The 25,200-nt window shown below is 30.0% G+C and overlaps 1 protein-coding gene and 1 long non-coding RNA gene across 2 annotated transcripts in view; both read right to left on the bottom strand.

Moving 5' to 3' along the window:
- The window catches only part of LOC131847576 (uncharacterized), a 360,246-nt gene that overhangs the window by 69,413 nt on the left and 265,633 nt on the right, over positions 1 to 25,200 (bottom strand). The gene's annotated exons all lie outside the window — the stretch shown is intronic.
- LOC131847577 (uncharacterized) lies at positions 16,083 to 17,538 on the bottom strand. Its single transcript, XR_009357718.1, has 3 exons — positions 17,417 to 17,538; positions 16,640 to 16,664; positions 16,083 to 16,351 (listed from the first exon to the last, which is right to left on the bottom strand). It is a non-coding gene; the product is annotated as an uncharacterized LOC131847577 (long non-coding RNA).

Raw genomic sequence — 25,200 nt, 5'->3', positions numbered from 1 at the left:
TAATCGTTACTTTAATTCATGAACTGTTCTTTTTATTGAAACTTCTATAGAATAAGGGGTCTTTATAGTTTACGTTAAATTCTCTGAATCTTGTTTCTCTTACTCTATAATGATTGTTATATTACAATTCATCTTTTAATCTCTATATATATTTTTATTATAGATGCGAAAGTATGTCTATCTATTTGTTGTTTTATCATACGCTATTCCTTGATACAATTTGTATCAAGGATGATTATATGTTAAATAAAGAATACAAATTGACAGCAGAGTATCGGATAACAACTATTACCAATATAAATAAAGAATTATATTAAGAGATTTCAAATATATAGTAGCAAATATAATTTATTTCGTTCCGATTGCAGTTGCACGTTACATACAAACTGTAACTTAATATTATTTTAAATGTGATGGATTATTTTTTCTAAATCAAAGAATCCATTACATTTAAGACATTCTACATCTCTACATTTAAATAACATACATAATATAAAACAATATACAGAAGAGTAAACAATAGAACTACTAGCAAAAAACATATCCAAAATTAAATCTGTTAAAATACTAATAATTTCTGTTGGACCTATACACATATATTCTAGAATTCACTAAATTATATTCACTTTAGTGCTAGTCCATAACCTGATAGAGATATTCAGTGGATTACATATATAGTAGCAAATATAATTTATTTCGTTCCGATTGCAGTTGCACGTTACATACAAACTGTAACTTAGCAACAATACTTATTTTAAATGTGATGGATTATACTTTTTCTACTTCAATCAATGTGCCTAATATGATCAACGGAAAGCCGAAATGGCAATAAACATATTTTCACAAAGGTACCTTCTTGCTAAGACGGAATTTTTCATAAGTGTTACGGCAACGTTATAACTGCAGAACGGCTTAAACAGATACTTTTATGAATACTAATGAATATTAGACTAAAATTACACAATAAATATTAGACTAAAATGACACAATTTCGAATGTTATTTAATGATTTAAGTACAAAAAATGGCAGTGTACTTACTAAATGTAAATGTTAATTTGCTTTTTTCTGTTTATTCTGAGAGATAGGGGCACATTTGTCCTCAACACGTTATATTTAAACGGTTCAACATTATATGGGCCGACATGCCACTCATTAGCACACAGAGTACTACACCATTTTGTTCCAAATTAAGCAGAATTTGTATTAGTGTATACCGGACAACTGTTATGTGCATATTTAAAAATATTTTATAAATATATAAATAAAATTGGAGTGCTTGTAATATTGAAATAACCGTTTTTCACTATATGCATATAAACATACACCAAAATAATATTTTTTATAATTTTTGTCTGTGAGTCTGTCTGTCTGTTTGTTCCAGCTAATCTCTGAAATGGTTGGACCGATTTTGACGGGACTATTTTTGGCAGGTAACTGATGTAATAAGGAGTAATTTAGGCTACTTTTATCTTAGAAAAATTGTTTTATTTATTCCAAGCGGACGAAGTCGCGTATATAGCTAGTTAAATATGTTATTATCTATGCAATTCACAAAATTATGATGATGTTCATTCACTAATTCGGACTGTATTTGACCTAAGTCGAGGCGCGTTACTATTATTGTACCTGTACATATGTATAAACGATAGGATCTTTCACTTTACTACGAGTAAACACTGTTACAGATATGTTTGGGTTTCAGTGATTCATAGTGAATAGGTGTTCCTCAAAGTTTAAACAAAGTTTGTGTTAAGTGTAACAGCGGTTATGTATAGGAATATGACTGAAATAATTGTTGTTTAGTTGCAGTTGCTTAACCATCTGGCCTGTGACATATTCACCAGAAGAAGTCTTGAATTTTTATTGATAACAATTAAATAATAGTAAATGAACATTATCAAATGCCACCTTGTTTAAACTAAGCAGAGTTTATACTATGGGTACTGAACAAGTGACAGAAATATTTAAACGCATATTTTTTATAAACAAGTAATGAATAGAGAAATTCAGACAAAAATAAACAATTATATTGAAGTATATAAAAGTTTGTATCGTGCTAGAATTGAAGCAGCAATGATGATGATGATGATGATGAAGAGTAAAGCGGTGTGTTAAATATTTGGACTACTGAGTTCGTTAGAAAACATATCGTATTAATATTGTACATTCCAAAGACTAATTGATATAGAATTAATACTGAAGCATAGTTCAGATTATTCTAGCACGTAATTTAATTAAGTGACCAGTAGCTTAGTAGATAATCGTATCAATCTGTGTTATCGGTCTTAATTTGAGTTGTGGGTTCGATCCCCTTACAATACAAACTATGTATGCATGAACAACTGACATCACGGACATTACGTTTTTATATTACGACGGTGACAAGTATTGCCATTCCTATTGACTCAAAATTTTCATGTCTCTTATTCTATAATTTTAATGCCTTTTCTTATCCCATAACAGAAACACAGCTTCTAAGCCTGTAATAATAGTGACTAAGGTTTTTTAAAGTCTAACCCGAGGTGATAAATGTAAGTGGGGCTTTGTGAATTGTTTACGTTTAATTATATAATAATAAAGGTATGTATATACCTACCTATATAGGTGGGTAGGTAGTTGGTATATGTTTCATATTGGAGACAGAAGGACATAGTCCACGTTCTAGTATAGTCACGCAAATGGAGTCACCGATAGAAACTAGTTAGTTGAGTTACGAAACTCGATAAATGCATTTAATACTTTATAAGACTTTAAAACGTAAAATATAAGTTTTGAACTTCCGGCGTGCAAGTCCTCTTTTAACTTAGTTTTAATTAAGCAAGTCAAGAAATATCTAGATCTCTGCAATTAATGCAAAGAGAAATACATAATGATTGTATACTTAGTTAAAGTAAAAGTTACTTTGTATAGTTTTTATGTATTTCAAAATTCGTGTGCACGTAATGCTAAAACAAGAACAGTGATTCATAAAAAATAAAGTACCTGTATTGTTTTGTCTGTGTATGTTCTATACACAATTTTGAATTATTTTTATTGCATAGAATTAAGGACTTTATACAAAGTCGTCTCCCGACTTTCTAATTGGTATGGGAGTGAAATATAATACAATATAGTCCCAAGGGCGACACACGCGGCATATAATAATACCACAGATAAGATAATATTACATCATGATACTAATCATTAATGTAGGCGTCGGTTACCACTTGCTATCATGTGTGGTGGCGGCTGGTCTGATATGCAAAGAAAATAAATGTTCTTTTCTATATAAAAAATTAATGGAGTTATACCTAATACCTACATAATGATATCATTAAAGGCTAAAGTAACGACCTACGGAGAACTACGACTTTTCCGAAATTCTTGGCAGACTTGAGTAACTAATTACGGAAAAGAAAAAAAACTATGTTACCAAGCAGTCTTCGCCAGACATGGATTTTATTTATTCATTTTGTAATGGATTAGTCTCATATTAGAAATACATATATTTGGACCCATTTCTTATTAATATTTAGTTTCTATGCCTGTTATGAGTAGAGTAATGGTGTTGACTTAATTACCGAGAACACCCACGCCTTTATTTTGACTTACTAAGATTTCCACATAATATCATAGACGTTAATTACAAGACTGTTTAGTATGGTAATTAAATTTCACGAGTACTACATTTACTGGAGTGCCAATGTTACAAAACGTCACGTCACAATCTCTTTAACTTCATAAGAAACCTTACTATTTATTAATTAAATTTGTAAACAATTTAGAAAAGGAGATTCTCTACACAGGCAATAATAATAACCCCGGACAATCCAGACAGCACCATCTAGTTCTAAGCTATGCAGAGATCGTGCTGTGCGAGTGACAACTGATATAAATACTTAGTTACATTTTTTTTGTAATTGCATACAACACTATACATAGAAAAAGCGACCACCGGAGGTAAGGCGGCATGCTAAATGAGGTCCGTAAAACTGTATGTTATATAATATATATTTACGGATATTTCGATTGTGTAAAGATTTTAATTATTATATTTGTGTTGGTTTGGATATAGGTTTAAGGTGACTTACTTAATTTCATTGGAATTTTGAACTTCAAAGATACATAATGGTTCTACTTAACAACAAAATGTATGAAAGTGTACATAAACTATAAGAGAAAAAACTCTAATAATTTGTATGAAAATTTGTACTTGATATTGTTCTGCTTTAAATAATTTTTCATATACTTTTTCATCTTCTCAGGAAAAATGAGACAGTAAATAAGAAATATTCGAATACTGACCTATATATTGTGTAGTATGTAGTACACAAAACCACAAATAGGTTCATGAATTTATTTATCCGTTAATTACCTGTTTATTATTCTTTAAAAGCTTCTATTTCAAAATGTCTTAGATTATATTAAATTGAATAACAAACCTGGAAAGTAGATAAAAGGAATTGTTACCGTAATCCAATAGACATTACAAATACGTAGTATACACTGAATTTCTTTGTTCCCGGCGATAGTGAATACACGGGCTTTTATCCTGAACATTACAGACGGTTTATGTTAATTCCATGATCGTAGTCTTGGGTATGCGGTGATTGTAAACGATCATTCAGACATAGCCGGTACGGTTCACCGAGCCATTCAAACAGCTGTTGGTACTTGTGTAAGATTTTTTAAAATAAAACTGTTATAGGAAATCCATCACGCAGGAACATAACATCGCGCCTCCGGCAATGCCGGCAATGGCGCTTGTGGTGGCCGTGCGGTTTTTTTAGTAGGTAAGATGCGTATGGTAGATACGCATGAGAAAAAGCAAGACTGCGAATGTTTTCATTCTTGCATGTATTTTGTAGAAATTGTCTATTAATAATTCCCTTGAGGCTTAAGTTAGTCTGTACACGCCTCAGCATTGTGAGTAGGGAAGTATACCATCAGGTTATTAGTCAACAAGAGCATGAAAGAACCTATTCATCCCCAAAGCTGAATAAGTATTTTAATCTTTCTTTTTTTTTGGCCGTTTATTAGAAATTGAAGAAAATGGGGACTTCTTCATTTCCCAACAAACGACTACAGAAAAGAAACAAAGCGGATTTCGCTGAACGAGTAGTCCGGGAAACGGTTTTCGTTGTAACAACTGTGCCGGCTAACGAATCGCTTAGCGTGTGCGTAATGTCGGGATGTGTATATTGAAACGGTTTCAATATCAATGTCAATATTATCTTTTGCTCGTCACGATTCACGATTCAGTGTACTCAGCGAGATGTTCGAGGGAAGTCAAGAATAATAATGGAAATGTTTGAGGCCGGGACGTTTTAACATATTTGATAGATGTGATATTTAGCGAACGCTCAAAATGTTCTGTTTTATGATTTCGTATAATGATATAATTTAATTTCAAATATGATATCTAAAATTGTAATAATTTTCATTTACGAAATGTGGTAAAATACTTTTAGGCGAAAGTTTGGAATTTGATTGATGGATGATTGAAACATCGTAATCGGTTTTGGAATTGGCGATATGTAAAATGTAGAACTTTCATTACAAATTACAGTAGAATTAAAATTACATTTTTTTATGATAGAAATAATATGTTTTTTTTCTATCAATAGAAAAAAACATATTTTTGTTCGCATGTATTTTGAAGAAAATGTTTATTAATGTTGATGTAAAAATATGTTTTTTTTTCTATCGATTTTCTTTCGATCATTCATGACTTACGCATATTTGAAACTATAAAGTGAAGATAAAGAAGAACTAAATCCACAATAATTGAAAGAAAGATATCTGAGTAGCGTTAACCTGTATCCAACATTCAACAGTATTTATACGATACAGTGAAGATTCTTTACAATATTATTTTTACAATTCAGTAGGTAGAATGCCTTTTATAAAGGTTTGTGCCAATCGTCCACAAAAGGCATTGTAGCCAGATACAATATCAATAGATTTGGCGCTGAAAGGAAACCTTGGAATGCAATAGAAGCGGTTAAAGTGTTGACCGGTTTATAGTGGATAGATCTGGATATTTCGAGTTATGAAACTGTTATATTATGTTTTATTGTAACTTTTGTTTACCATTACAATAAAATGTGTTTATACGTATATTTAAATAAAACTTTTATATTATTACTCTCTAAGACTTAGGGCTTTGTATAGGTTCTTATATAAATTTTTTTTTGGTATAGGATTATTAATAGTAACTATAATTTAATGTGACACCATCTAAATCTAAGTTAAACTAGTTAAAGCTGGTATTATGGGTACTAGATAAGATAGAAATACCCAGTCCGATACAAATAATAATACTTATGAATACAAATGTTGGTGCCATGCGAGGAATCGAACCTGCGACAATCGGAAGTAAGGCGGTGTGCTAAACCGGTAGACCACTGAGGCCATCGATTAATATTATGGGAAAGTTAAACAAATTTATTATTTTTAATTATTTTAGTCCGCTTCTAGTTTCAATAAATTAGTTTCAGTAGAATACTCCGAGGATTCATATCATTGCACGTGACTACTGTCAACTTCAACATGGTAACTATTATAGCGCGCCTGACGGTCCGTTTAATCTGCCTACATATATGGCTTAACTTAAATTTGATTTAACTCATAACAAAGTTAACTGTGTCTAATCTAACTCTACGTATCATATTACTTACATACTCCGTTCCGATTAATCGATAGTAACTTCTATTTAATTTCAACAAACTAAGGGCAACTGGTTTCAAGAAGTTAGTTTTGAATGCTAATATAATGAGTAGGTTCTGTAATATTGTAGAGGTTTGAATTGTGTATGTTATTGAGAACTACTTTTGAATCACAACCTCGTCTGCGTAACTGGGACTAAAGGTTACTTCTTATGTAGCCGTTAATTTTTAAAGTAGAAGGAATAAGTTTTAAATTGTTTCGATGGGTGAGTTTAGTAAGTTTAGTATCAGAATCTGACCTCCATCGGTAACGCAAATTTATTAGTTATTGAGAAACGTAATAATGTTGATAATCTTAGTAAGTCGTCTTTTCTATTCCTACAGCTGGCCGAAACGGTACAGGGGCATATATTTTAATCTTCAGAAATGGTAACACTTGATAGGTCCGTAGGGGCGTATACAAAACATGTATGTATTTTGTCGGTCCTATATAGTAGTGAATTTCATATGAGTATAGTACTACATGGAGAAATGTCAGCTTGTTAGTTAACAAATATCGGCGTCTCTTGAACCGTATCAAATATGAATTAACATGCCAAAATACTGTGTCTATATCTTAAAATAATATTCTTCTAAATGCATCGGGGTTCGTTTATTATATTTGTAAGCGGTTAAAACTTATGTTTAGTTGATAATAATTATAAAATATGCTCTCTTTGTTGACCAACCCTTGGGCATGGGACGGAGCGTCCTTTATGAAGGAGAGTAAATAAATGGACATCTAATTCAGAGAAAATGATGTTATATCCCAAGGCGATGTTGAGAAACTTAAGGTTGGTATCCTTGCTAGCGGGCAATGAATATCCTGGTATATTTTGAAATGCCAGATTTACACAGAGGTTTGTATCTTGCATTTAAAATATGCTCTACTTTTATTCTAATACTCTGTATTTCATCGAATGCTATGAAAAGTTAATATTTTAACTTCTTACAAAATCTATTATAATATAGATATTTCGTTAAATTTTATTGAGGTGCAATTTTAAGTTATTTTTTTTTAATTACAGGATAATAAGCATGACATATTAAACATCGGAAATGGAAATGTATGATATGGCATGTGTTGTGCTATTCATATATGTATTGGGACTGTTATGTGACTGTTGCCATTTAGAAAATAAAAAATATGTAGATCAAGTTGCTTGTTTGTTATTTTAATTACAAAATGATGCTCGTATATAAACTATTTATCTATACATATAAATAAAATTAGAGTGTCTGTTTGTAATATTCAAATAACCGTTTTGTACTACATGCATATGAATATAATTACGGTACATACACCAAAATAACATTTTTTATAATTTTTGTCTATCAGCTTGTGTGGTCCGGCTAATCTTTGAAATGGCTGGACCCATTTTAACGGGACATTTTTGGGTGGTAGCTACGTATAAGGAGTAACTTAGCTTACTTTTAATTTAGAAAAATAAATTTAAATTCCACGCGGACAAAAGTCGCGAGAATAGCTAGTTTAGAATATAATTATTGCCTTTTTTATGATAAGGTTTTTATGTAAGTTATTATATATCTATCAAATAACGAGAACTCTTTCTCTCTAACTCTCTTTGATTATGGTTAGTGGCGTAACATAATTACATAAATATAAGAGATTTTGTATCATGTATTTGTTTATTACTACATAAGTACTTGGTACTTGTTACTAAAGTAACTGGAATAGAAAACAAGCTGAAATCCCGTCTGACAGCTAAATGCCAACCATTGCGTATTTACGAGTACTTAAGCACAGTATCGTGGACATCACGTCAAGATGCGACGTCCGTGATACCAGTTATGGAATACCATTCAGGTGTAAGATGTCATGCTATCTCCAATTGCACTACCTTATCGTCCTTCCTTACTGTCCTTCAACCGAAAAATAGCTTGCTTTGTAAGCTATTTTTCCTAAGCAGAAAGTACAGTCGTCGTGAGCATAATCTTTGTCTATCCCATTTAGGTTTGAAGTCGTGAAGGTATATTTATAATACTTTCTGTATTCTATGTATACACTGTGTGTACTTGGTTAATTGAAATTCTTATCACTTTTAATCTTTTAGGTAAGTCCCTTTATTCTATTTTCTACCAACGTAATACTATAAGCTATGCCTTTCAGGTGGTTTCCTAAAATAGACCTTATAACGGACGTGAGGTCACAAGGAGCTCTATTATGACGGCTCTTCTTGAACTACAATAGCTAAATACTTTTTTAATACAAATTATGTTTCACATTCTAACCTTGTTCTTCAATAATCTGAATGTCGTTGTATAACTTAGTCGTTAATTATTTTGTAAAGCATATATTCGTTAGTAAAAGTAAAGTTTATTTTTATACATATACTATATTTTTCTGTCTGGCATGTACCACAAAAAAGTATATATAACAAATTGAATCCATTATAAATCTTACAAAGTTTTTTTTATAGACTTGATATTCAAGAACAGACAAAATAAATTGGCCGTTTGCCGATTTTGGCACTACTTTTACCGTCAAGCCGTTGACGGGATATAAAATTTGGCTATTTTTGGAAGAAAAATGTGGTTGTATTTTTCAATGTTCAACATTGTTATTTTTGTTAGAATTATGTTATGTTCAATCTGATTTCCTGTGTATGTTGTATTGGAAGCACAAAATGAATAGAAACATTATTATAATAGATAGTTGTGTCAGACGACATCTGTTCTATAAATTTAATCAAAATATAACTGAAGTAGACCGAACAAAGAATGAGTGCGTAGCGGTTTCTATGTTTATATCACATATTGTTTAAACTGCAACACGTAAATCTCTTGCTCATTATTCTTATGACGAATCTACGTTTTGGATGAGTGGTAGAATAAAAAAATATGACTTTTCAAAAGTGCTTATATTAAATTTAAATAAAGATTATTTATATTTTTACTTCTTCATGTATGTGCTGTTTTAATATATGAGAATTATTTTAATTAGGGAACTTTATTAATGCAATAGAATAGAAATTAAAATAATTATGTTAGAACATTTCTATTTATTTTGCTAATCTCAAGAGCGTCTTAACATTTTAAGTGCAATTGTCTCTGCGGTAAATTTTACTTAAAATTATAATTATTACAAATATCACTGGTACGAAGTCGCAATCTAAGTTAGTCTGTAATAAAATATAGGTATAAATTATGTAGTAATTGAGCATCGGTTTCATAACAATTAATAGTTATGCTTAGTTTTGTTTATAGCTGAACTTAATATTAGTAATTTCAGCTACAAACTTTCCAACTAGAAAGTGAAACTATCAAATACTGCAGCAACTATATCGACAAAATGTCAGTTTCAATTTGTTTCAAACTAGGGAAAACAACTAATTAAAATAATCTCATTAGTATTGAGCTAGTTGACGTTTCTAGATGATTTTCGGGTTATGATATTTTTTTATTGGTCGACATAAAACGTAAATAAATATTTTATTAAAAGCCTATTCTTAAAATTTTATTGATAATGTTTGTGAATACCTGACTAATATCTAATATTATTAAAGTATATTTTTGTATGGATGGTGATGGAATAGTGTACCTGACTTCCTGTTTACACTGAAGGATGATAGGATGAAGATAGTCCGGTCAGTTAGCTCATCGTAGAGTCAGGATGAACCGTGATGATTTTCAGGGAGACTGCATGGCAATAAAACTAACATGATTCCTTGATAATAATAATATTACTAATTCCCATTATTAATAATCGTATTGAATGTTTGTTAAACAATTACATGATTAGAATGAAATTTGGTAAACAATTAAATCGTATACTACTAATTATTAGACGGCTTCGGTAATCTAGCAGTTGAGTACACCATTTCACTTCCGATGGTTGTGGGTTCCCTTCCTCGATGTATACAATTTTTTTTTCTATTCATGTCATTGTACCCTTATTTCTACATCACCTCACTAATGATGCATTAGAATGCTAGTTTGTATCGGGTTTATTCTATGTAAATTGAGTATGTATTTCCAAATAAATTTTTAAGTATTTCTATCACTTATCTAGTACCCAGGATGGGACTAGATTGCGCTGTGCCTTGGGTGATTATTATTATTATTAAAATATAGAAGGATTAGACTAAGATTTCGTAGGCAATTAGATAATAAATACAGAAGCAAGACATCCATGGCTAAGTACAACTTTGCTCAATAAAGAGTTATAATTATTGTTATAAAATTAATATATAGAATAACTAACTTTTTTAAAGAATTCACGCTTGCAGTACGTTGGTAGATAGCTATTATTATAAAGATACTCTGTGTGAAATGTGAGAATGTCAAGTATCACGTTCCCTACAACTGCGACATTTGACAAATCCATCTGGGATTACAAGAACGAAGAGGCGAAAGAGGTTTGTCTAACTTGGAGTGTTGAGCATTTTTATTTCAACATAACCCAATAAAATGTAGGTATAACATACGTGTGTTTATCAACATGGTACGAGAAATATTTATATCTTCTTCAGGATTTTCACTTTTACATATAAATATATATATTTAGATTTCACTTAATTGTGTACCCGATGTTCGGGTAGGCTTTGTAAATTTACATTCATCCTGTTGCATAGTTATTTATTGATTGTACAAAGATTCAAAGAGATCTTACGACAATGAACTGAAAGAATTAATTCTGTTCTATAGAGGTATACAATTACAACATGAATTGCATGTTTTACCAAAACAAAATGTCCTTCTTTCAACAGCTATAAAAATAATTCTTACGAGCGGAATAAAAATCGCTAACTACACATCCACAAAAAACCTACGACGTCCCAGGCGGGATATAAGTTCGCCTTGGGTTCGGCAATTAATTTAACCAGAAAAAAATATATACAGCTAGCACGAAGATAACATACGACTTCGTAACAGCGCGCGGGAGACATAAAAAAGGATGAGGGTAGGAACCATCAGTGCGAAATCGAGGAGCGCACTGCACATAAGGCATCTACAGCGAAGTAAAGAGTGAAACACACTCAGATTTTATCATCTTTTTGTTAGCATACGTTATAAAATGACTGATGAGATTTACAACAATTTTGTAGAAGTAACTAACTGTACAAAAAGATCTTGATTGGCTGTTCGTTGGTCGAAATAAAATATAATGTAAAATAACAAATACATAGAGTATGTTTGCAACTTAGTATAATTGCAACCTAGCCTACAACCAATCAGACGACAAGTAGTAGCCGTCGCCCACATACGTGTATTCAAAGCCTTCGTCAAAGTCTACCTAGGTAGTATTAGAGATAGAGAATAGTACTTCAAAGTTGATTGATGGTTAGTAAATTGGAAATTAATAAAATTAACACAAAAGCAACTAAAGTTAGTCGGTTCGCGCTGCCTAGTTCGAACAATTTAGTTTTTTCAAACGAGCCGATTTCCTATTGACTGAGAGTGCGACAAATGCTCGTTCAATTTTCCATGTCGCTAGGCACTCTTTTTGTTCGTGTATACATTCTATATACGAGTACCAGTTGAAACACACGTTACCGCAAAAAGTCACTCATATGTTTTCGTGTAGGGGGATAAATCTATTTTTTGTGAATACAAATGTAAGTACAGCTTCCAGTTTGCTTATATGTATATTTCGACTGGCCCTGCAAGTAACTGAACTACTAGAAGTCAAAATATTGGGATTAAATTGTTTAAAATTTTTTTATTGTCATTTTATTATTTAGACAGTTCATAGAATTAGCTTTTGTAAAAGGAATTGAAATATACTATAAATGAGATTACAATATTTTTGTACAATTTATCAAATAATACAGTTAATATTAATAACAATTATAATATAATATTTTCCCTTATGCCTCGATAGGTTCAAACCATCGTCATACCACTCGCGATAATAAACATTTCGTACTATATACAATTCGCTACACAGAACGGAATTTCTATTAAAATGCGAATCAATACTGTACTGCGATTTTAATTTCGTATATTCTTTAATCGCTGAACATTGATTGAAATTCAAGTTGACTATATAGTATAGTATAGTACTTATACTTTAGTATATACATACTAAAGTATAAGTACTATATATAGCCTACTCTACCTTATTCTGAATGGTAAAAAGGTCCACCTTTATTATATATAGTTATATAACACAATATTTCATGTACTTTATTAAAAGTTCCAAACTTTTATTTTATCCGAAATTTTCTTCCCAGTAATCTTAGGGTTTGTTTGATTATCTGAGGGAATTGTTGTTTTATACAGAGCGATGGCTATCGAACCTTCGCCGACTGTAGACTTTGCCAGACTCATCTCAAAACTAGTCCATTTTAACGACAGTCATTTCAATTGAATGATAAGAACTAGTGCCAACGTGTAAGTACCACGGAAGCGTAAAACGTGTTACGATGGTGGATTTAAGGCGAATTGGTTTAATAAAATAAAATTGCCCGTTAAAATAATATATTTTATCCCTCGGCGCTGTTTGCCTGAATTTTGAGTAAAAATTATACAATGTGTTTAGATTGTGATCTATCCGTATACCAATATCTATATGAGTTTAGTAGTTTTGAATAAAATAGTAATAAACATCCAGTTTGGATCACATTGTTTTAGCTTTACAATTTTAATAGAAACGATTTCATAAAATGGTTACTTAATTACTTTGATTTATTATATTTGGATGAGCAAATTTTACTTAGTAATAAAATTGCTAAAGATTATTAATTGACATAGATAGGACAATTCAATATGATCACTAAAATGTAAAATTATACCTACTTACTAAAATAAATAAATAAATTAATTAATTGGAAGACTGGTTTATGATGACCTGTATCAACAAACATAGTAATATCTATTGTGCAAATACTATAACTTTCACATAGTATAGTAATATCACTTAAATATGTGGCGTGGTGGAACAGGTCATTGAGTTTCCTAAAATATAGTGCAGCGCAGTGTTAACTGACTCACCCGTTATACTCGTGAACGGGTGCTGCTTGTAGGGACTCGTCTACTCTGATAACTATGATTGATTTATTTTATTATTCAAGTGATTCTATTTATTTACTTTTGTCAATTTTGCTATCTGGCAGTTTGTTTTCACCAAAAACCTTAAATGTCTAATGTTGGACAATATTTACTTAAAAGAACAAAACGCAGTTTTCACAATGAGTTGTAGAATAAAAAATTTATATTTTTTCAAAACTGCTTATAATTAAAGTTTATTTAAATAAAGAAAATTTCTATCTTTAGCGAAGTCGACGAAGTACAGAAGGTCGAGTTTTTTATAACCTATTTTATGTTATCGTTATTTACCCTACAGTTATCTTAGAAAATAAATAATTCTAATACAATTAATTCATTTAAATTATTTACACTGCGCTGACGATTTAATGATGATATAACCTATCATAGAAATACTCACGAATTATCCTTTGTCATAAATATTAATAGAATCTATCTGTATTAATGATGTTATTACGCCGGCTCTGATAAACTATAGAGAAAATATAGATGCTTTACATAAATTCAACTACTGTTTATTCCGTATAAATAATATATATCAAATAGTTTGTATTTTGTTTACCAATCAGCATGAAATAACAGAATATTGTGAATTAGTACAGTTGAAATTAGAACTTTATATAATCATCCTGCTTTTGAAAGAAACTTAAAAAAAGTACGTTATATATCCGTGTAATAATCGTGTTGTCAATATTCACAACAGTTGTTAAGTAATAAAGTTCATTCAATCTGCATTTAGATATCTAATTTCACGCGTCGCCAGTCATTGTGGCTACGACTCTTTTAAGGGCTCTTAACTCCTTGTAATCCTATATAATATAATAAGCTATGTTTTTAAAAGCATCTTAATTAATTATTACGAATACTTAACTTATAGCAATACATATCGATTTAAAAACAATTTGATATTTTAATTTAGTAGAAAAAAACCTGTCATTTGGCATATTTAACAAGGGAATTGCATTGTAGGAGTTTTAGGTTAAAGGATACCATTTCGTTTTAAAAATAAATAGATATAAAGTTAACATCAATTTCCATGTTTTGAAAATTTTTAGTTCATTATAATAATACACGAATGAATGATTACGTTTGTGTATTATTAAATATAAAATTTTAATATGCAGATAGAAAATATTTATAGATAATTTTATAAATAAATATACTACATACTACTACATTAATAACAATATTGTAAATATCTAAAAAAATATAAAACGGTTGAACGTATTTTAACGAAAGACGCGAAGATACTGTTGGAAGCTCCGACAAAAATAATTATAAATACCTTTTTAGTATTCTATTTTATAATGTTTTAAACAGAAAACTGTGTTGTCAAGAATACGATTGTCTTTTGTTTATTGTTCCCTACACAATTTTGGTGCTTTTTATTGTGTGTTTTGGTTTCAACGATCACATCCACACACCTCTTTGAGATAGAGATATGTGTATATAAAATTCCCGTGTCACAATGTTAGTTATCATACTCCTCCGAAAAGGCTTGACCTATTTTTATGAAAATTTATAATAACAATAATAATTCGTTATGTATGAAGAAATCATAAATAGAGCAAATAAAAATTTGTCCAAAACAATAAATGTTTTACATAGTCTTATTGCTATTAGCAATCTCTAATAGACAACGTGGGATTTTGTATACATATTCAATAAGCCTGGGAATCGGCTATCTACTATCTATTTTTATACCCCAGGGTTATCCACTCCTAACATTTTTTAATGTGGCATTAAAAAATATACAACCCTAAATTTTCACCATTCTACCACCAACCCCTAATTTTTTATTAGCGATATTGGCACTTATATTTATATGACAAAATAACGTTTGGTAGGGACAGCTAGTGTTTTATAAAACTTTAATATAAATTTTTTAAAAGTAATCTTACGTTATAAATCTGAAGTCCTCATGACATTTTATTAAAATAAAATGTGTTCAAGGCTTAGTCTATATTTAGAAATATTCACGTGAGATTTAAAGTTTGCGGAATATCTAGTAATACCGCAAATTAACATTCAGTTCGTACTCTCTGGAAGCCGTGTTAAATTTTATTGCTATACTTCATTTCTGTAGGAACATTGTTGCAAATATCAAGGGGTTTTTGCGTTTTGTGTTTAAAATTTCCTTTATATAACTTTTTGAACTTAATTATGTTTACTTTGCTCTAGAGTAATATTAGATTTTTACCTTAGATTTTCTCTGGTAATACAGTGAATATTTAAATAACGCATATTATTTGTATTTCAAATAATTACTTTAATTTATTAAGTATAATTTATTCTAATCGAATTTGCAACATTTGAAAGATGTTTTAAAGAACATGGTCGATTATTATATAGGGGAAATTATTTATGATCTATATTGTTTTTCAAAAGTAAACATGAAATATTTTTTTTATGAAATTCCTCGAAAACATGTACAAAATATTTTTGAGAACTTTTTATACAATAATTATGTAGATGAATGTGTATTAGTTTTTATCCATTCGCGGGACCTTACATAGCTCCCTTTTGCAATAAATCAAACAGCAACCAAGGTCCTGGGTCTCAGAGATATGTGTATAAAGTCTTATTTATATGCCGCTACCCCCATTGAAACTTGCTGCAATTTTCTCACACGGGCTTTTATTTTGATTTACTGCTGTGAGAAAAGAAGAAACATAACAGTAAGACGGGGGTATCTTATTTTTGTAATAATTTTCAAACGAATTTTTGTATACAGAAGTTATATTATAATATATATATGTATAGTATTTAATTACAACAAGCTGATGGTAAGTTAATTATATGCATTAATAAAAAATGAATTATCAGATAGGTCGTCAGCTTGTTTGTAATTATACACAAAAAAGAAAACCCGCTTGTTCTTGAAATCTTGATGTCAATTAGCTTTATTTCTTAAATTATTTAAAATATTTTGCTGTCTTACCATTTAATAAATCATCATTGCTTACCTGTAAAAAGAAGAGAAATATGTTATTTTTAACACTTTGTAATTAAATAAAACATAATTATTATTATTACAGTAGTACCTAAATTTATTAAAAATGAATTTTTAATAATAAAGTGTCCTCATCTAACTCATCTATTTTAAAAGTCGAGTTACAGGGTTGGCACCCTGTATGCCAAGATACCATGAGATCTAGTGACGAGCGTTGCTTTGATATTCGTGATGCTGTTTAATAAGTCGAAACACAACAATTATAAAAATAAATATCTGAAAAACTTGATATTAAATAAACTCAAGCATAAAATTGTGATGTACAGTGTTGTTTTCCCGTCGTTTTACTTTTATAAATCAGCGCGCTGCCTACTGGATTGTGTCGCAAGGTTGTCAGTTCGAAATTTGAAAAAATAATAGTGCGGTTATGGAATATAACTTTACTATTTGCGTATATAATGCACTCTGGTTTTATGAGCGGCTTTATATTATCAAAAACAGGTGAAATTGATCCATTTTACGAGCAAGTGGGTTGAAAATTTGTTTTATACTATACAATATTAAAAGCATCGAATGTAATCAAAATATCTAAATTCAATACTTTTATTCATAGAATAGATATAAAATACACTTTAACGACCATACATAACACCGTCAAATCGTTTTCTAGCCGTAAAACAGCCAACGACAAATATTCTCCGTAACGTGAAATCTTTGAAGTGTTCGTAACAATTTTAATATTAACAGAACTTTTTCTTTACTAACTTGGATGAAGTAATTTTTATGTTATGACGCTCACAATCTCATTATGATTAAATTGGAACATTTTCTCTGTAGCTGTTTTTTAATTTTAACATCATATTATTATACTACGGGCTGTTTCATACTTTTCTAATCGCTTTTATCTTGTTTTGCTCGTAAAGTTCTTAGGTTTTCACTTAAAATACTGCTATAATAAGTATATATATAAAGAAATTCTTTATAATAATATAATAACTAAATAAATATTTCAACAATTCAAATTTTGGCGCGTTCCGCGCTGTTGATTGCAAGGTGTGTCAAAGGGAGCTGTCAATAGAAATAAAATAAAAATGGATCGTGCAAAAACAAGTGTGCGTGAATAAGGTTATATAAAATATATTATAAACTTTAAATGTCGTTTCTTTGTTTACAGAGAAACAAATTTTAGTTTATTTTATAAAGAAACCCTGAAAATATCATATATATATATATATGAGTATATAAGAAAAACACATCAGTACTACTATTATAAACATTTGTATTCCTGAGTTCTATAGATGGTTCTATAGATAGGAGTATTTTCTATGTATATATATTATGTATGTAGGTATTTAAAAAAAGTATTTCTATCAGTTATCTAGTAACGATAATACAAGCTCTGCTTAGCTTGGGACCAGATGGCGATGTGTGAATACCTTAGGGTTATTATTATTATTTAAATTCCTTTTTCTTCTTAAACAATATAGGCTGGTGTATATACATACATTAGTTGTGGCATAAGTGTGTCGATTGAGAGACAGTGGTATGAAAAAGAATTTTAGCAGCGGCATATACGAGTAGAGAAGTACTATTTTAATAAACAGTTTAAAAATTAAAAACAATTACATTAAAACAAATATACATATATTTATATATAAACAATGTATGTAAATTCACATGTACACACATATACAATAATATATGTTAATTGTATCTATATTTTTATATTCTATAATTGTTCTTGGCTTAGAAATAATCTAAACCAAAGTTAATAACATCCAAATAACTCGGTTGTTAGATGGTGCGTGGTAGAGTTGAATGCGAAAGGCGTTCGTGTTTTGGCTACATTTTATGAACAGTTACTGAAGATTGGACGAGGGATGAATAAATGTGGAATTTATTTAACGGAAAGGGAGAGGTACAAAGTTCTGTAATTTATTTCTGGCCGAAGTGACGTGTCTTGTTCGATGCGGTCGCAACCTATATTAGAAGTTGAATTACTTGCGACCGCAGTGACGGCAAATGTGTTGGAATTGGGTGGCTTTCGCGAACTTATAATAAGTCAATTTGAAGAATTATGGTCTGGACTTAATAGAGCTTGAACGGGCTTCAAATGAGTATTGGTGATGGTTGTGTTAGTGCAGTTATTATGAATAGTGGTGTAGTTAAAAAGAAATAAATCTATATTAATATTATGAAGAGGAAATATTTGATTGTTTGTTTGCATTGCATATAATGGCTCCAAAACTATTGGACCTATTGGAAAAAATCTTTTACCATTGCAATCTTACATTTTTTCATATTAACTCTGATAAACACATGGAGTAGAATACTTTTAAGAACGTTAGGTTACATTATTGAAGTTTTCATACGGGCTGTACGAACACTTCAATAATGTAACGTGTAAAAAAATACCAAAAAACTTTATTGCGTACACTGCGAAAATTATTGACAATACTGCTTTAAAAAGGACAACTTAAATATCTACAAAATACTGCGACATTACTGTGTATGTCTGACTTAATAGTCGTGGTCATGTCATAATAATTACTTTCAAGTTAAAATATGCAATGGTAACGCCTGCATAAACTTCGTCATGTCATTCGTACTTTTATGATATTGAATTTTTTGTTATAAACTTGTGTTGCTAACCTGGGCGGATGGCTAATATAAAATATTTTCTAAGTTAAGAGAAATTACAAACTAAGAGCGTGGCCACTATAGCAGGTGTGTATGAGCACTATACTCGTAAGAGGTTTACTACCCCAAATCTACGGTCGTCGTTTCCAATCTGCACGACACCAAAAACTTTATGTGACAACTTAGATTTTCGTTTCATTCACTTGTAATGGAAAAATCAATAGTGAATCAAAACTGATGAACATTCATGCATGGTTACTCTCGTAATATATCATATATTTACATTGTAATATTTATCGAAAACTATACAGATTGAATCACTTATGTTTGAGGCATAAAAGCTGCAGGCTGCAGGAATAGCAATTTATGATGGGTACTGCGGCCGTTACCTTACAATGTATTCTATGAGATCCTGTTCATTATAGTTCTTTATCCATAATGCCCATATATACATATTCTCTAAAACGGCAATTCTGACCACTTTCTGTTTATTCTCTTTAGTTTTTAAAACTTTATTGCACTAATACACAAATAAAGGTGTACACTTAACACCTTTCGACATTTTCTCTCAATCAACCATGGGGCGAACAGAGATTTTTGTTGTTAAAAAAAACAGTGTATATGTATGTATGTTTTAAAGTAGTATTTGGTAGTAAGATTATTAATATTAATAAAAAGAGACCTTTCGAAAATATAATTGTGTGTACAATTTGCTAATTATATATATTTTTATAGATATGATAATTAAATATACTCGTACATGTATATGTATATATAACGATATACACATACATGTATGCATGTTACGAGTGCGTGTGTACGTAAGTAAAGGAATGTTCTAGATGTATTTCTGTGAGAAGGGTGTGTAAGCCGTCATAGTTACGATTTGCAATCACTTTGGAATGAACATGTGCCATCGATGTTAAATGCGTGATTGAGGTGGTGCCATGAGCAACAAAAAATAACATGCAGCTATTTTCCTCGTGACTAGGTACCTAATCGAAAATTTATTGATACAAAATGTTATATTGATCACTAGTTACACGCCCCGGCTTCTATCTCGGTATTCTGCGGATTGTTGACATTTTGAAAAATATAATTAAAATACATTGTATAGTAATAAAAGGTAAGGTTAACAAAATTACCACATCCATTTAATTGTACATCTACAATAAAGGTAAGGAGATAGAGGTAACAATATATAAGGAATTGCTTAGATCACTGGTCCGTTCATTGTATTGTCTGTAATTCCTGGTATGTACTTCGGTAATCCTGTAGCTAGTTTGGACCGTGTTATAAGTAGTAATATCTGAGGTGTTGTATGTATCTAACGTTCGTATCGGAATGTTCACCTTTATAGTTTAGAATAGACCTCATGAAGGCTACGAACGTTAATCAGTATATATTACCAGTATTAACTGTGTACAGTTTAATTTACTAATATATGTACATTAATTTTATTATTCGTGTAGAAATAAATAGGATTTGGTACATGAAGCTGAATTAAAAATTAAAAATTAATATTTTATTTTTTAATAAATCCGCATTCAAATATTAAACTCGTATATAAATGGAATCATGAGCTACCTGAGGAAAAGTGCAACCGTTCCCTATAGACATGAACAGCTCCAAAGACTTAATTATTAAACATTAGGACGTGAGAAATGAGGTGCCACGTCCCCATGCTGTATATTTCCACCGCCATGATTGGATGGATGGATATTTGTTACTGTTTCTCGGATTTGAACGAAACTTTACAGTAATATATATAATAGCTTATGTAACAGAATAAACCATAGGCTATAATTTACAAAGATAGCATGTTAATTGGGCGAAATATAAAAATAAATGTCAAGTAAGTAAAAAATGTATATAAATACTTATTATATCAGTTGTCTAATACCCATAACATAAGCTCTACTTAGCTTGAAACTAGATGGCACTATATAAATTGTCCAGGGTAATATTAATATTATTATCATGTAAAATAATTATTTAGAATTATTTGTACACCGTTTAAATGTAAGTCGTAGTAGAATATAAATGAACAGTTAAGAATTCAGACTATTACTTACAACGCTAAATTACATGGATGCTCAAAATGATAATTCAGAAATTCAGAGCAGCTACCAAAACAAAGTTCAAGACTGTAGTTATTCTCTACAGAGCGTTGAATTTAACATTTAAAATGTCAGAGTGTTAGCAACTGAGAAATAAGTGTGCTCGAGTTAGTTAATTAATATTAATTTTACAACGTGTACACACCTACATACGGTGATATTACTAATGTGGTAGACATTTTGCCATAAATCAAGTAGGTATAAACATATATTTTCATTCCATAACATTCCCTTTTTTAAGCGACAATAAACAAATAAGCTGCTTTATCTGACTGTATATTTTTGTGTGTTGTAAACTTTTTTATTATTATTTTCTTCAAAAGTCGATGCTTCCAACGTGGTCCCATATAACATCGATCAAGATTTGACTAGTAGCTTTTGAGTTGTTTGTATTATGAAGAATGATACTAACAAAAATCCAAATATGTCACGCAGCGGTCCCAATTCATGGAATCCTGAACGGCCATGTTTTTATACCGATATCTGACGAAATTTAAGACAAAATTTAAATGTGCCCATTTAAGATCAAAAAGAAATTTCCAATAATGTGATATATTTCCTGTCATAAGGATATAGTGATAATACTAAATATATACTTGAGGCAGAAACTCAAATATGGCAGACACGGTGCGATGCTGACAAGTGACAAATTTACGACCTCATAACTTACTGGACGTCAGTACCGCGGTGGTTTTGTTTCACAAAATGTTCTTTAATGTACAGGATTGTTGGTAACTTTGTTGGTCTGCGGAGGAAATAAAATACAAAATTCAATACCAAATCTTACTAATATTATAAACGCAAAAGTTTCTGAGAATGGATGAATTTTCCAAAGATATATTCCATAATGTAAAAGGAAATATAAATATGTATAATAATTACGAAGTTATTATTAAGTATTTAATTCAAGTCAAGTCAAATTGAATAATTCAAATTAATATATAACATCTCACTAATCTAAAATTGTATAGCTACTAAGTTGATCATGAAGGAATTTATTAGCTGTATATGTATTACCAATTGTTATCTATGTCTAATAAATAAATTTTAAACAAAATCTATGGACGGATTTTAATGAAAGGTATAGAGACAGATAATTTCTTAGGTTAACACAAAGTACATTTTTATCCAGAATAAATGCGAGCAACGGCACAATTTATAGCTTGTTGAGAATTATAAGTTTCTGAAATGTTTTAAAAATCTCAGATAATATCAGGTAACCTCTATCGACAACGATGCTTTAGAAATTAGTACAGTAGAAAAAGTATTTATTTATTTTACAATTCATGCATAACTTAATATATTCTGTGATGCGCGTGTTTTTTTAATGTATGAAGGAACATGTTTCCGGTAATGATGCGCGTCAGTTTTTTTGGCCTACTATAGCGAATTCTCAAGAAATTAACCACGATAGTTTCCAGATAATAATATAATATATATCTCTTATTAACATTATAAACGCGACAGTTTGTGAGTATGGATGGATGTTTGTTACTTTTTCACGAAAAAACTATTTGATGAAACTTTACAGTAATATAGCTTATACAGAATAACATATAGGTTATGATTTAAAAGAATATTATGAATATACGAAGATATGCGGGTCATATAGTTATATATAAATATATGATGTTGCCTAGGTATACTTACAGTAATATTTATACTACTTAAGTATGTATAGTGAAACGCCCTTAACCTGATGCTTAACATTATGTAGAGTAATTTATTAGTATAATTAATTCCAGCTTAATAGGCTTTACTTTGTTCCTTCATGTTGTTCATATAAACTAGGATTTCGTTTTGCATAGATTAAGTAAATTAATTAAAATATGGAATTAACAACACTATTTTTAAGCTAATCCTTTATTTAATGATGAAGATTATTTTACACTTTTAGTTATTGCCTTGTTGAAAATAGTTTATATGTTAAGTAGGTATGTAATTATAAATATCTTGTATATATAAAGCTAACATCTTGAGGGTGACAGGATTGTTAGAAATGGGGTCGACTTCCACAGGTCCCTTCAGAAAGTCGTTGTTGTTAATTCATAGTGAATTGGCCACGATGGGCTACTTGTCTATAACTTCATCTTCATTTATCATTAAATAAATATATACATATACAAATACACACATACACAATAAATAAATGTACACATTCAAAATAATTAGGTACGTGGAGAACCCAAGAGATAATAATTACTGTAGTAATTTGATCAAAGGTCATTCTTTAATACTATAGAACTCGTTAATACCAACAACGTCGGGATTCTGTGGGATAGCAGTTTTACTGTATCGCATGGGTTGGTAGGATATGGCAAAAACAATACACTATCCAGCAACTTACTGTCACTAAAATTAGACAACCTTATCCGATTCGAATAAGGTTTAAAATCATTCCAAGGTCGTAGAAAATAGATTTGGACATCTGTAAATATTACATTGTTGGTTTATCACTTCGCTGCTGAGACATAAAGCGGGTTTACTGCAGGACCCGACTACCCACTAAATGGCTGTCAAACGATAATAAACAGAATCGAAAATAAATAAAAGGAAACGCATAAATATCGTCCGCGGCGACCATTTGATTTGTCGTTAAATGGCGCCAATTTGGTATTGTTAGCGATGATAATATGAAAATATATACGTAGTTGAGCCACGATTTTTTTAAAAGCTATGTTTACTATATTTTAATAAAAAATAGTAAATGTGCAAGAAATATACCATAGAATAATTTTTAAACATTTTCACGTATTTAAGGGTATATTGATATTAATATTGTCTTTTCTAATAAATATCAATAAAACAACCATTTATTTATTTTTTACGAAAGGTTTATATGTGTTAATAACACGTCTATCATATATATTGTAACACAAGGGAGCGTAGCTAGTTAATTAATTAGCAAAGAAATAAAATTCTTAGGTTTCAAACATTATCTATAAAACATCTGTTATATTTAATCGAATTAGGTTATTTTGCGAAAATCCATTTCACAAAGTCATTGTAGCGGAATTAAACAAAATAATGAAAATCTTTTAAGTAGTTATTAATCTATTATTATTTATACTGATCTGAATCTTTTACTGAGATAATTTCCAGATTATTTAAATTTCCATGAGAACAATTTAATTTTATACATAAATAGCTAACATAAATATAAACTTAGAAAGAAGGATTTAAAGTACATAAGTGTGATGGGGACAAATATTTGAGTTTTCTTTGATCCAAACAAGTTCGTTAGCTGTCGTTAAACGCAAACATCCGAAAGGGTTGCCTTTCATGAGAAATGCGTTGTATTTATGTTTGATACGGTTTATTATTGGCATTTCGTGATATGTACCATTTTATACAATCCAATAAATTCGTATGTACTGTTTTACTTTTCAATATTTATTGAACTAACTGTTTGATCGAGTATCTACGAAAATACACACATATGATACTGATACATAAAATATGTTTAAAATATACATGTTGAGAAACGTTTATACAATGTTTTTTTTATTCGTAGAGTTTTAAATATGTAATTTTTTTAAGCATGGGACCAATAACTATTTCCTCTAAAATACATTTTGGAAAATACACATAAATTGAAGTACTACACACATAGGGAATGTTTGAGAAACGTATGTTGCAATAAATTAAAGTCAGTAACACTATACAATATGACTTACTAATATTTTTTCTGTAATCAAAAAAGGATTCTAATTCCATATTTCATAAATAATAATAATACTAATAATACTTGAGTACAGAAATTAAAATATTAAGTTTCTTTTTTCTATT

The sequence above is a fragment of the Achroia grisella genome, unplaced genomic scaffold, assembly GCF_030625045.1.
Source record: "Achroia grisella isolate CSIRO2021 unplaced genomic scaffold, CSIRO_AGI_Agris_v1 utg540, whole genome shotgun sequence".
Lineage (NCBI taxonomy): Eukaryota > Metazoa > Arthropoda > Insecta > Lepidoptera > Pyralidae > Achroia > Achroia grisella.
The sequence above is the reverse complement of the archived record's forward strand: the minus strand, read 5'-3'. Positions and strand labels throughout refer to the sequence as shown.